At 35.7% G+C, this 12,426-nt stretch overlaps 1 protein-coding gene across 2 annotated transcripts in view; it reads left to right on the forward strand.

The window, feature by feature from the left end:
* LOC139937966 (nitric oxide synthase-like protein) overlaps nucleotides 1-12,426 on the forward strand; it is a 145,347-nt gene that overhangs the window by 39,529 nt on the left and 93,392 nt on the right. For both annotated transcript variants that reach the window (XM_071933279.1, XM_071933280.1), the window contains exon 2: nucleotides 4,320-4,439. The gene's annotated coding sequence lies outside the window, so the exon portion shown is untranslated. The remainder of the gene's footprint in view (nucleotides 1-4,319; nucleotides 4,440-12,426) is intronic.

Consider the following 12,426-nt stretch of genomic DNA (forward strand, 5'->3'; position numbering starts at 1 on the left):
CGGAAGCCCGTTCGGAACTCGCAGAAAACAACAAAAGCCGCGTCAGGAAATTACTCGGTAATTTAAGACGAGTTTGGCCTACGAATGACATTGATTTATCGCCAATCTGTCAGCTTTTCTTTTCTTATTTAGAGCTCCTTGAAACATTTGGTTGACTTGGGTTGTGGAATAGCGCAGTTTTCACTAAAACCTCGCCTTTGATTTACCTTTGAAAACACTTAAAGGCAGTGGACACTATTGGTTATTACTCAAAATACTTGGTAACGAGTAATGGGGAGAGGTTGATAGTATTAAACATTGTGAGAAACGGCTCCCTCTGAAGTAACGTAGTTTTCGAGAAAGAAGTAATTTTCCACGAATTTGATTTCGAGACCTCAGATTAATAAAATGAGGTCTCGAAATCAAGCAACTGAAAGCACACAACTTCGTGTGACAAGGGTGTTTTTTCTTTCATTATTATCTCGTAACTTCGACGACCGATTGAGCTCAAATTTTCACAAGTTTGTTATTTTATGCATATGTTGAGAGTGACAAGACTGGTCTTTGACAATTACCAATAGTGTTCACTGTCTTTAATACTCAGTTGCAGATTTTCATTTACTACTTTCGTCCTCTCTTTCCAAGAAATTAAACAGTCGCCAAAACATTGATCAAATTTGAGTATCTTTGACATCGACACTGCTCTTAAAGGCACTGTATCACTAGTTTAAAGGCAGTGGACACTATTGATAAATGTCAAAGACCAGTAGTCACACTTGTTGTATCCCAACATATGCAAAACATAACAAACCTGTGGAAATTTGGGCGGATTTTTATCATCGTTTTTGCAAGAGAATAATGAAAGAAAAACACCCTTGTTGCATTCAAACTTTGTGTGCTTTTAGATGCATAATAAAAGGCTTCAGCTAAAGTATTTTATTATTTGACTGAGATAAATACCTCTTTCTCAAAATGTACGTGACTTTAGAGGGAGCCGTTTCTCACATTGTTTTATACTATCAACAGCTCTCCACTGCTTGTAACCAAGTTAGTTTTTATGCTGACAATTTTTTGAGTAATTACCAATAGTGTCCAATGCCTTTAATATTCATATTATGTATAAATCGTGAACTGGCTTCTTCATTTCTTTATATTAAACAGTCGTCTAGAGGTAAATCAAACTTTGAAATCGACACTGGTTCTGAGCAAGAACAGTTGTCCGATATTAGTGCTACAGTAGCCTTTTAATACAGTACTGTCCAAAGAAAAACCACTAAAATTGGTACTACACGCGCGATGTTCAGATTGTTAACATACATTTTCTCTAATACGCATTTAATACTCAGAATTACTAGACTATGGACCCTGGTCGATTGCATTTTGTATTGGAAAATATGAATTAAGTGTCTCTGATTTGTGTGTCAAGGTCATGTACAGGGTTTAGTATTCGATGTAGAAATACATTGATGTGTAAAACGTTAAATCAATGAATATTGTGATTGTTTAATTAAATTTATTGAAGAAAATATTATTTCCAACCCACTGTATTTTCAAAAATTATTCTTAACAACATTTTTTCATAGTAAGCTGGCATTTTATTTCAATAAATTCATGATTACCTAAATCATCTGTAATATGAGATAATGTTAATTGAAGAAAATATTATTTCAAAATTTTTTAATTTCCAAAACATCCTCATCAAAATTTCTTCATTTAATAGTAAGCTGGCATTTGTTTGTGTTCCATGGATTACTTTTCCCAATCAATGATATACCATCTCCTTGAGAACCTGATAAGAGATTTGCACAAAGCATTCATCAACTAAATTGGACTGTCTTCATTTGGTTTGTTTTCAAGTAAAAGTAGCCGGCAAACGGAAAGACAAAAATCAACACTTGAATTGAGAGTTTGTGTTTGTGTCTAACAACTGCATACATTTTCAACAAATATTGCTTCCTCCAATCCAGCGAGCAGGTTTACCATTGTAATGCATCTCTGAATACTTTATAATGGCTTGAATAGCATAATAGCACTCGCCACGGTATTTAGTTTGTAACTGAGCTCGCTACTTGACAAATAACCTCCTCTCAGGTCGGTATACATCTTAACTCCTTAGGATTTTAGAATCAACAGAATTAAATGCCGACATGGCGTTGGCAAATGCCAACTGATTCAAGACCGAGTCTGCTATTTAGTAACATCTATAGGTTGACCGGTCAGCGCCGAGTGGAAAGAGTATTGGCTGGGAAAATAGATACCCTGACAAATTTAGTAATTGAGTTTTATTTGAGCAGTACTGTATTATTTGAAAGGTTAGGCCAAACCCATGTATTGTATGCCATAATAGGTCATAGTTTAAGCAAAGGCCTGTATTAAGGTGCTTGCAAGGCGATGCTAATTGGGTATTAAAACCATCTGCTGTATGTTACCTTGATGCTCTTGGCCTATAGATCTAAATGGGTACAACCCAGGGGTCAGGGGGGGGGCAACTTTAAAAAAAACTGGGACAATTCTGGAACTTCAAGAAGAAAATGGCAAGAGGAAGCATAAAAATGTCATATCTTCATTTTCTTCTTCTGTGTGATTTATACTTTTACATTGCTTGTTGATTTCTTTTAATAGTATTATAGGGTTATTTTTTTCTTGGAGGCCTAGGTTAAATTTCTGATTGTCTTTGTAACATTTAATGATTTATTTGTCGGGGGAATGTATATTATTACTTTGTGATAGTGACCATGATTTGTGTGTTCTGTAGAAAAGTTCCCAAACGAACAAAATCTTCACAAATGATACACATGGTGTTACCTCAAACCAAATTCAATTCAATTCAATTCAATATTGGTTTATTTTCATATAAAAATACAAGACCAAATAAAAAGTCATAGACTAATAATAAAATTACATCAAAAATATATGGACAAGTTTACATGATAAAACAATAATATTAAAAATATTATTAGAGCTAAACAGACAAACAGGAATTGGGAAAACAGCTATAGACATGAGGGGGGATTTGTGGACACAAAATAAAAACAAAACAAGGGAGTTTAAAACAAAACAGCAACATTCTGTAGGCAAGGGAGATTTGGACACAACATGAGCACAAAGGAAATGTAAACTGGTGCATTGCCATGCAATTCCTCAAAACCTAACAGACCTTTCAATCTAAAATTCAACTCGTCAAGAAGAAAATCAGAAAATTTATCTCATGATCAAGCCATGATAGTTGTCTAACCCAAATCTTTCCCCGGTTGAATATTACATATTACGGGTCAATATTTTTAACGCGTCTAAGTAAAAATGTACGCCTTAGTGTTACCCGTGTAGATCCTAAGGCGACAGGAATATCACCCGATAGAAAAATCCATCAAAATTTTTAATTAAAATTTGGAAATTGGAATGGGTTTGGAATAGGTCCGGACGTTAAAGGCAGTGGACACTGGTAATTACTCAAAATAATTATTAGCATAACACCTTACTCGGTGACAAGTAATGGGGAGAGGTTGATGGTATAACACATTGTGAGAAACAGCTCCCTCTAAAGTAAAGTAGTTTTCGAGAAAGAAAGTATTTTGCCACAAATTTGATTTCGAGACCTCAGATTTAGAATTTGGGGTCTCGAAATCAAGCATCTGAAAGCACATTACTTCGTATGACAAGGGTGTTTTTTTATTTCATTCATATTTTGCAGCTTCGACGATCAATTGAGCTCAAATTTTCACAGGTTATTTTATGCATATGTTGAGATACACCAAGTGAGACCACTAGTCTTTGACAATTACCAATAGTGTCCACTGCCTTTAGTTGCCCATTCAAAATAAGAATCTGTCCAGAACAGACGGTCTATTTTTTTAATCAAAGTATATAATAATTAATGTGTCAGCGAAACTTTTAATTTTCTAATGATAAGCCCACTGGTAGGACTGCCCACTTTCAAATTATGTTTCTAAAAACATTTTTTTATGATGAACAAAATATTACACGGTTTAGAGTTTCCAATCCGAGTAAAATTTCCAATGAGCAACACGTACAGCGGAGTCACGTGGTGGTCAGACTCACGATGACGTCATCCAACCCATCACTGCATGCAGCCCGTCCATATGGGCCGGCGGCGCAGTGCGGCAAAAGCGCCCTCTTTGTCAAAGTAAAAGTTCAGCAATAATTACATGGCCAGAGCGTTAATAACGGAGCACCAGTGATAAAGGAGTTGCCTTGTGTCGTATTAGGTCATCTGATTATTACATACTTGAATTGTACAAACTCTTCTGTTGTTCCATTTCGATAGCTTGACCGCTTGCAATGTTACCAGTTCGTGTACTGTTGCTTTTTGTCTGTTCCAGATCGTAGATGCGAAGAATCAATCATCTGGATGAGTTGTCAGCTCGATTTATGAATTCTGCGTTATTGCTGGTTCTGTGTGTAAGTTCCAGGGAGCGTCTGCTATAGATCTATTTGGTCGGGTAAGTTTGGGCCTACGTGGTCCTTTTGGAATCTTCCTGTTTATTATGTGACTGTGACTGTTGGTTTAATGTTTCGGTCAAATTGCAATGCAATACATTGGTCAATTTGCATACAGCGAATTATGGCACCATCGAGTGTGCTTTATTTTAAATTCTTCGATACACAATTACGATTAAAGACAGTCAACATCGTTATGTAATGGAAATTTTTCTCAATTCCTTAACGTTTAAAGAAAGAAGTAAACGAATGTTGTCGGGGTTTTCTTCTTTCATACAAAACAAATATTATAAAAATAACTGTTTATAAATCGAACCAAATGATATTTTGTATGAAATTCCAGGTGATGTAAATTATTATTATTATTATTATTATTTTTTTTTTTTAACATACACTTTGTTCAGCGGTTATATAACAGTTAATTGTGTTCAATTGGTTTTTAACATTGATTATTGAATATTGAAATACATAAATGTATTTTGTTTTGAAATGTGAATGTAATGCCTGGTTCAGAACGGTTTATGTGACCGTTGTATAAATATTGTAAACGACATGACTTATCAATCGGCGGTCCGGCAACGTTGGAAATACACGCACTTAAAACAATGAACTTTTTACTTTTTTAAAACAGAAGAGATAGTCGGCAACTCAAATGAACTTTTGTTTTTGTCAAAAAATGTTCAAATTAATTTTATATTGATATACTTATACATCTAAAAAAATACTTCGGGGAAAACAAACTATATTACAGTATAATAAACATGTTTAAATACATAGAAAGTAGGCCTCAAAAATTTAATCAATGGTTTTTTTTTTTGTTTTTTTTTTACATATTTTTTAAAATAATAATAATTATTATAAAAAATTTAAAAAAATCGGGGGTCGTTAAGGTCATTGCTGGAATACTTTTAAGATGCGAATTATTTTTTTCCTTGAATCACTACGCAAACACAAATAAGAAAATATCACTTTTTATTAATATCAACAGTGCTTTCACGGTATTCGCTGATCAATACATAAGTCATAAATTAAGAAAGGCATTTTGAGTATGTTCTTGTGCAAAGCTATAATTTCCTTGCAAGCAGAAATGGACAAAGCTTTGCTGGAAACATAATCCACCATCCATACAGTGCGCTAAATAATGAATCCTAGACTAACATCATGCCCCTATTACCTTACGCTATGCATTCAGATTTTCCACAGGCGCCGTTTTGTCCCATTCCGTTAAGAGTGTTTCGTGCCCAATTGTGTGCGGATTTTTCGACCTCTAGATTTCAGCTTCAGTTTGGTAGTCGGGGGAAAAGGGGGAAGGCTGAAATGTGAGCCCAGTTAGGTTATATAAACCGGGATCGGTATCTCTCACAGCTTTGGGAATAGTTGACGGATTAAATCACATAATATTGAGCCGTTTATTGAGGGGAACTTTAACCGTTGATTTTGTGCCAACAAAATGCAGTGTGTTGCTTCCGAATACATAACATAAAAGGAAATAAGTGGAAGATTGTAAGTCAGATGGAAATGATAAAAGGGAAATCGGAAGTTGATATAAGTGGAGGAGGTATTATGAGTTTTCTTTGAATCTTTCCGCGCGAGTTTCTTTATTATTATTATAAATAAACAGAGGGAATGGAAAATGGCGTCCCTTGCCAAATATCATGGGGAGAAAGCTGATCATATTTCCCACTCTCTTTGGCAAGAGTCTTTATACCAAACAGTTGTTAGAAATTCAAACGAAGTCAAGTTCGCATTTTGAGGCAACGAGACTCGAACGTCAACACCCTGAGAATCCTGTCTTAAGAACAAGTCATGACTTGGGGGAATTACGGAGCTTCGAAGAAAGTAGGGCATTTTGTCTGGGGAAAAGACTTGGGGGAATTTGGGAGCTTCGGTGAAAAGTAGGGCATTTTACTTGAGGTGAAAGAGTGAGAAACATTTTCGTAATCACAGCTTTGTGTCAGGTTTCGGCATTTGAAGCTCTGTGCATTTACCGTTGAAATTCAAAATGGCGGACACAGGTTCAAGCAGGGTTAAGACCTTAATGTAAGAAAGACCTATAGGTGATTTCAGTATCTTTTCATCCTTCACCTTTTTGAGTTGCTAGTCATGGTTTACGTCTTTGTTTCGTCCTAGCTCGTTAAGAAGGGTTTGATTTGTTTGTCTGTCCTGTTTCATCACTGTCTGTACTTTTCTTGCAATGTTCTGTTCAGAAGTCCACATGGTTTTTGTTTCATCACTGTCTGTACTTTTCTTGCAATGTTCTGTTCAGAAGTCCACATGGTTTTTGTATAATTTGTATAATACATTTCTATGCGAGACGTAGTCTTTTGAACATGCCTCCATATTTTAATTTATTTCATTGAGTCTCATTTTTCTATTACATAGTTCTGTATAATGTCTTTGTTCAGTAGACATTCTTGGAAAGTGTGGAATAGTTTTCCGTACCACTTCAGCTACAACACCAACATTTAAAGACAGTGGACACTGTTGGTAATCGTCAAAGACTAGTTTCACAGTTGGTGTATCTCAACAGATGCATAAAACAACAAACCTGTGAAAATTTGAGCTCAATCGGTCGTCGAATTTGCGAGAATGAAAGATAATAATGTGTGCTTTCTGATGCTTGATTTCGAGACCTCAAATTCTAAATTGAGGTCTCGTAATCAAATTCATGGAAAATTACTTCTTTCTCGAAAACTACGTCATTTCAGAGGGAGCTGTTTCTCACAATGTTTCATCAACCTCTCCCCATTACTCGTATTCAAGAAAGGTTTTATGATGATAATTATTTTGAGTAATTACCAACAGTGTCCACCTAAGGTTTACACACACACAAAAAAAAACCAAAAAAACCAAAAAACAATATTGGTTTATTTTCATATAAAAATACAAGACCAAATAAAAAGTCATAGACTAATGGCATTTGGTTAACAATAAAATTACATCAAAAATATATGTACAAGTTTACATGATAAAACAATAAACAAGTTTCCATTATTACATTTATCAACTATGACAGGTAATCTGATGCTGTTTAAGTCATTGATATTTCAGATAGCACCATGTACTTGCTTAGCAAAAGCTTTAAGCAAATATATACCCTTAAGCGACATTTTCCCCACTGATACCGACGCGCTCGATATCACAGGATGATGCACTATTCGTTGTCTCAATTAAAACCAAACCCCAACTTGTTGAATTATTAATAACGTAGTTGCTGTTGATATCGAATTACCCTTGTTAGGTATGGTGAGATTTTCTGTGACCTTTACTAAAATCTGTGTGATGCGATGGAAAGCAATACAGTAATTAAAGGCACCATCGGGTTTGCATTATTGCACATTCTTCTGTAATAAAAAAAAAAATTAACGGTTAAAGACATTGGACACTTTTGGTATTTGTCAAAGCTTCTCACTTTGTGTATAGCTCAACATATGCATAAAAAAGAACTGTACAAATTTGAGCTCCATTGGTCGTCGAAGTTACAAGATAATACTGAAAGAAAAAACACCCTTGTCACACGAAGTTGTGTGCTTTCAGATGCTTGATTGTGATACCTCAAATTCTAAATATGAGGTCTCGAAATCAAATTCGTGGAAAATTACTTTTTTCTCGAAAACTACGTCACTTCAGAGGGAGCTGTTTCTCATAATGTTTTATACTACCAACCTCTCCCCATTACTTGTAGTCAAGAAAAGTTTTATGAAAATAATTATTTTGAGTAATAACCAATAGTGTCCACTGCCTTTAAATGAGTTACTCGTCTTAACTTGGACTAGCCTTAAGTTTTTTAATATCTCCTAGGACTATGTCCTCAGATAGGACTAGTCCTAAGTTCTATGTAACATCGACCCCAGTATAACACGTTTGGTTTTGACTCTGAACGTTAGTGGCAATAAAAACTTACGTGGTACGATGTACAGCAATAGTAAGATGCATTTTACTTGCAAGACAGTTCTTTTCAGAACTGAGAAGTCTCCCAAATACCCGAACGTCTTCTCAGCGGTAGTAGAATTAAGCAAGACAGTTCTCTAAAGAACAAACTCTACCTGGCAAGTAGATACATACATGGTGTTACTGCAAACCCGATATATTGATACCTCACCATGCAATGCCTCAAATCCTAAATAAGATGCAGTTTGAGAAACATTTCACTTCGAAGTACTTCGGTTATGGAAAAAGATATCACTTTTATCCCCCCCAAAAAAAATAATATAAAAAGCGTTACCGCGGTAACACTTCTCAGATATTGTAATCCAATAGCAGGTTATTCTTCCGAAGTGCACATAACTTCTCCCAAAACCGCTCGTTGGACCATGTGAATCTTGTTTACAATAAGTGTGACCTTGTAAATTCTTTCAGTATTCTGGCAGGCAATATACTACACTGGTCCTATGGGAAAGTGACATTTTGTGTAATAATTTCCACATAAAACCAAGAGTTATGAAAGTAAAAGCTGGTTAAGTTTTGAGATGTGCCCCATTTCATCATATCAAAAGTTGATAAGAATTAGACAGTGCAATCTCCATAAAATTGTATGTTTTCTTCCATTGAGCTGTGTATAAATCATGTCTGCAGGAAGTCCAGGCTGTGTTGCTCTCTTGTAAACATGTGATGTCACAGGTCACATCGTTTATACCACCTTTTGATTTGTTTATAGGTTAGTTTTATGGTATATATATACAACTATATATTATGAGAAGTCTCCCGAACATCTGATAAATCTACTCTGTGGTAGTAGAATAAGGAAAGACCGTTCTCATAGATAAAAGTCTACCGGCAAGTAGATACACACATGGTGTAACCGCAAACCAAATGTATATTACAACTGTATAGGAGTAAAATAAACAATGGGGTCCAATTAAAAAAGAAGTATTCAATATCTTTAAATACAATCACCGTTGCATAAAAAAAATGTGGCTGATTCAAAACTGTTGGTCTGGTGCCTGTAATCCTCTTTGATTTCCCCGTACGTTTACAACGGTACATAAATGAATAAGATAACCATGCCATTCGCGCGTAATAATGTGAGAGAAAGTCACACTAACAGTTACTTCTTTCTTCCCTGGATATTGAAGAGATAATAATGTTTTTCCTCCTTTCTCAGAAAACTCTCCAAAACCAAATTCATATCTGTTAAGATAGTATTGATTTTTTTCAAACACCCTTAAACGCATGAATTGTGATTGTAGTGCTTATGGGATGCACTGAATAGCATAGGCGTAACTGATATCTACGGAGGTTTAAAGGCATTGGACACCTTTGCTAGTTGTCAAAGACCAGTATTCTCACTTAGTGTATCCCAACTAATGCATACAACAATATATCTGTGAACATTGGGCTTAATTGGTCAACGAAAGTGCAAAATAATAATGAAAGAAAAAGGACACCCTTGTTGCACAATTTAATGTGTATGTTTTCAGATGTCTGAGAAAGGCTTCAGGCCTGAAGTCTTTCTCAGCTTAAAATATTTTAGTGACATAAAAGAGGGAGCAGTGTCTCACAATGTTTTATACTATCAACAGCTCTCCATTTTTATTTTTTTTTTATTTTTCTTCTTCTTATGCAATTCGTCAGACACACAAATGCCTAAAGGCCACTTCAAGGTGTGGGCTACAATTTGTTTTTGTTTTTTCTTCCAGGGGCCGTTGCTAACTACTCCTAGGGCTGAAACAGGGTTACCCCCTTTACAGTCCATACGGTATCATCCATCCATTGCTCGTTACCAAGTAGCGTTTTATGCCAATGTATATTTTTTGAGTAATGACCAAACGTCTCCAGTGCCTTTAAACAAGATTCTTGATTCCTCGTGAAATATGATCTATTTGAACTTACTGATCAAAAGCATTTTGTATTGTCCCATCTATGAAATAACTACCACTCTGTCCTCCCTTTCAACCGCTGACAATAAACGTCAATCAGTTACCGGAATGATTTTAATTATTTATTACGATCTTTCGGTTCCCCTATGTTCGAGATTGATTACAAAGGAGTAGCTGTAAAGCACCAGTCTACACTTACGGGGGTTCCATCAATGACTGAGTCAGAGGTGGCAGGGAGGTCACCCCCCCCCCCCAACCCCGCCCCGACAAAAAGAGAGTAAGGGTTCACACGTGTTTATGTTATGCAGTTAAGTGTATAACTGTTTCAAGAAATGTTACTGGAGTGTGCATGAAACAAATGTTTTACTCTGCAGATGAATTGTTTCTAGGCCTAATACATGCAGTGATGTTTATTATGGGAAAGTTGACATTTTGTGTCATAATTTCCACATAAAACCAAGAGTCATGAAAGTAAAAAAAATAAAGCTGGTCATGTTTTGAGATGTGGCCCCTTTCATCATATCAAAAGTTGATAAGAATTAGACATTGCAATTTCCCCAAAAAAATCTTTTTTTCTTCCATTTCTAGGCCTAAGTTATCAGTATGTGCAGTGATTTTAACGATGTAAATTTTCATGGTCACTTATTTCTGGAGAAATTACCAAAGTATTATCTTGAATACTGTAATAGTGGGGATAGACTACTCTGGACTGCACAAGCTCAACAACATTGATGTGGTCAACTCGAACATTTACAATACAGTTTTGACAGTCCAGTCAAATGCTTAAAGGGCGCGTTCACGTTTTGGTAATTTCTCAAAACAATGTTACCTTAAAAACTGACTTGGTAACGAGCATTGGAGAACTCTTGATAGTATACATCATTGTGGGAAACGGCTCCCTCTGAAGTAGCATAGATTTTGAGAAAGAGGTAATTTCTCACTAAAACAATAAAATACTTCTAGCCAAAGTCTTGTTTTCCTATCTGAAAGCGCACAAATACGTCTAACAAGGGTGTTTTTTTCTCTCATCATTTTCTCGCAACTTCGATGATCAATTTAGCTCTAATTTTCACAGGCATGTTATTTTATGCTTATGATGGGATACACCAAGTGAGAAGACTGGTCTTTGACAATTACCAATAGTGTACCTTCCTTTAAAAAAAAAGACAAGCAGTACACTTTGTCTATGAGAATTCAGAGATATTCGCTGTGTCTTATCCCTCCGTCCTATACAACATTCTCACGTATCTTCAAGTTATCCCTGCCGAACTTGCACTCTGCTCTTCACTGAACCATTTCCTCCGTTGAGTGAGAAAATACCACGCCAGAGCACGATCTTTCATCAACAGCAGAAGTCATAAACTCTTCTCCACAGAAGATGAACTTGGTTTTTACGAGTGTAGATCATAACAGTGTCTGAAATTGAATGAGTTATTATATATATACTGGCACCAAAACATCAACACACAACCCATAACGAATTATTATAACCTTTCACGCGACTCAAATTAGCATAAAGTGTGCCATAATTCATAGGACATATCCAGTGGTCCTCTCAGATCTGTTTTTAAGTCCAAAGGTTTCATATTACATGAGGTAAAATATACTTCTGTGGCCGTTTTCTTACACAAGTCTCTCATAATGTTTTCATATAAATTGAAAACTGCAGTGTTGTAACCCGCACAGTCTTCTTTGCATGTAAGATTTTGTATTGCTCGAAAATGTTCGTAGTTGACAATACATTTTTCAATTTTTTATAAAAGTTTCCACTACTAGACCTTTTGATCAGTGTGATCACATGTCCTTACACCGATTGACTGTTCTTTTGCTTTAATAACACCTATATCTTTTACGTGTAAGCCTTTCTTGTGAGTGTAATTTAGTTAAAGACATTGGAAATTATTGATAATTGTCAAAGACGAGTGTTCTCTTGGTGTATCCCAACATAAACAAAAATGTGAAAATTTGAGCTCAGTTGGTCGTCGAAGTTGCGAGATAACTATAAAAGAAAAAACGCCCTTGCCACACGAAGTTGTGTGCTTTCAGATGCTTGATTTTCCAAAACCAACTTGCCCCCTTTCTCACAATGTCCCTAGGTTCGTCCAGCATGACAACCTAACCCCACCCAACATCCGCCATCGACCCAAATTATAATCACCTTGTCTATACC

The sequence above is a fragment of the Asterias amurensis genome, chromosome 6 (genome assembly GCF_032118995.1).
Source record: "Asterias amurensis chromosome 6, ASM3211899v1".
Classification (NCBI taxonomy): Eukaryota; Metazoa; Echinodermata; class Asteroidea; order Forcipulatida; family Asteriidae; genus Asterias; species Asterias amurensis.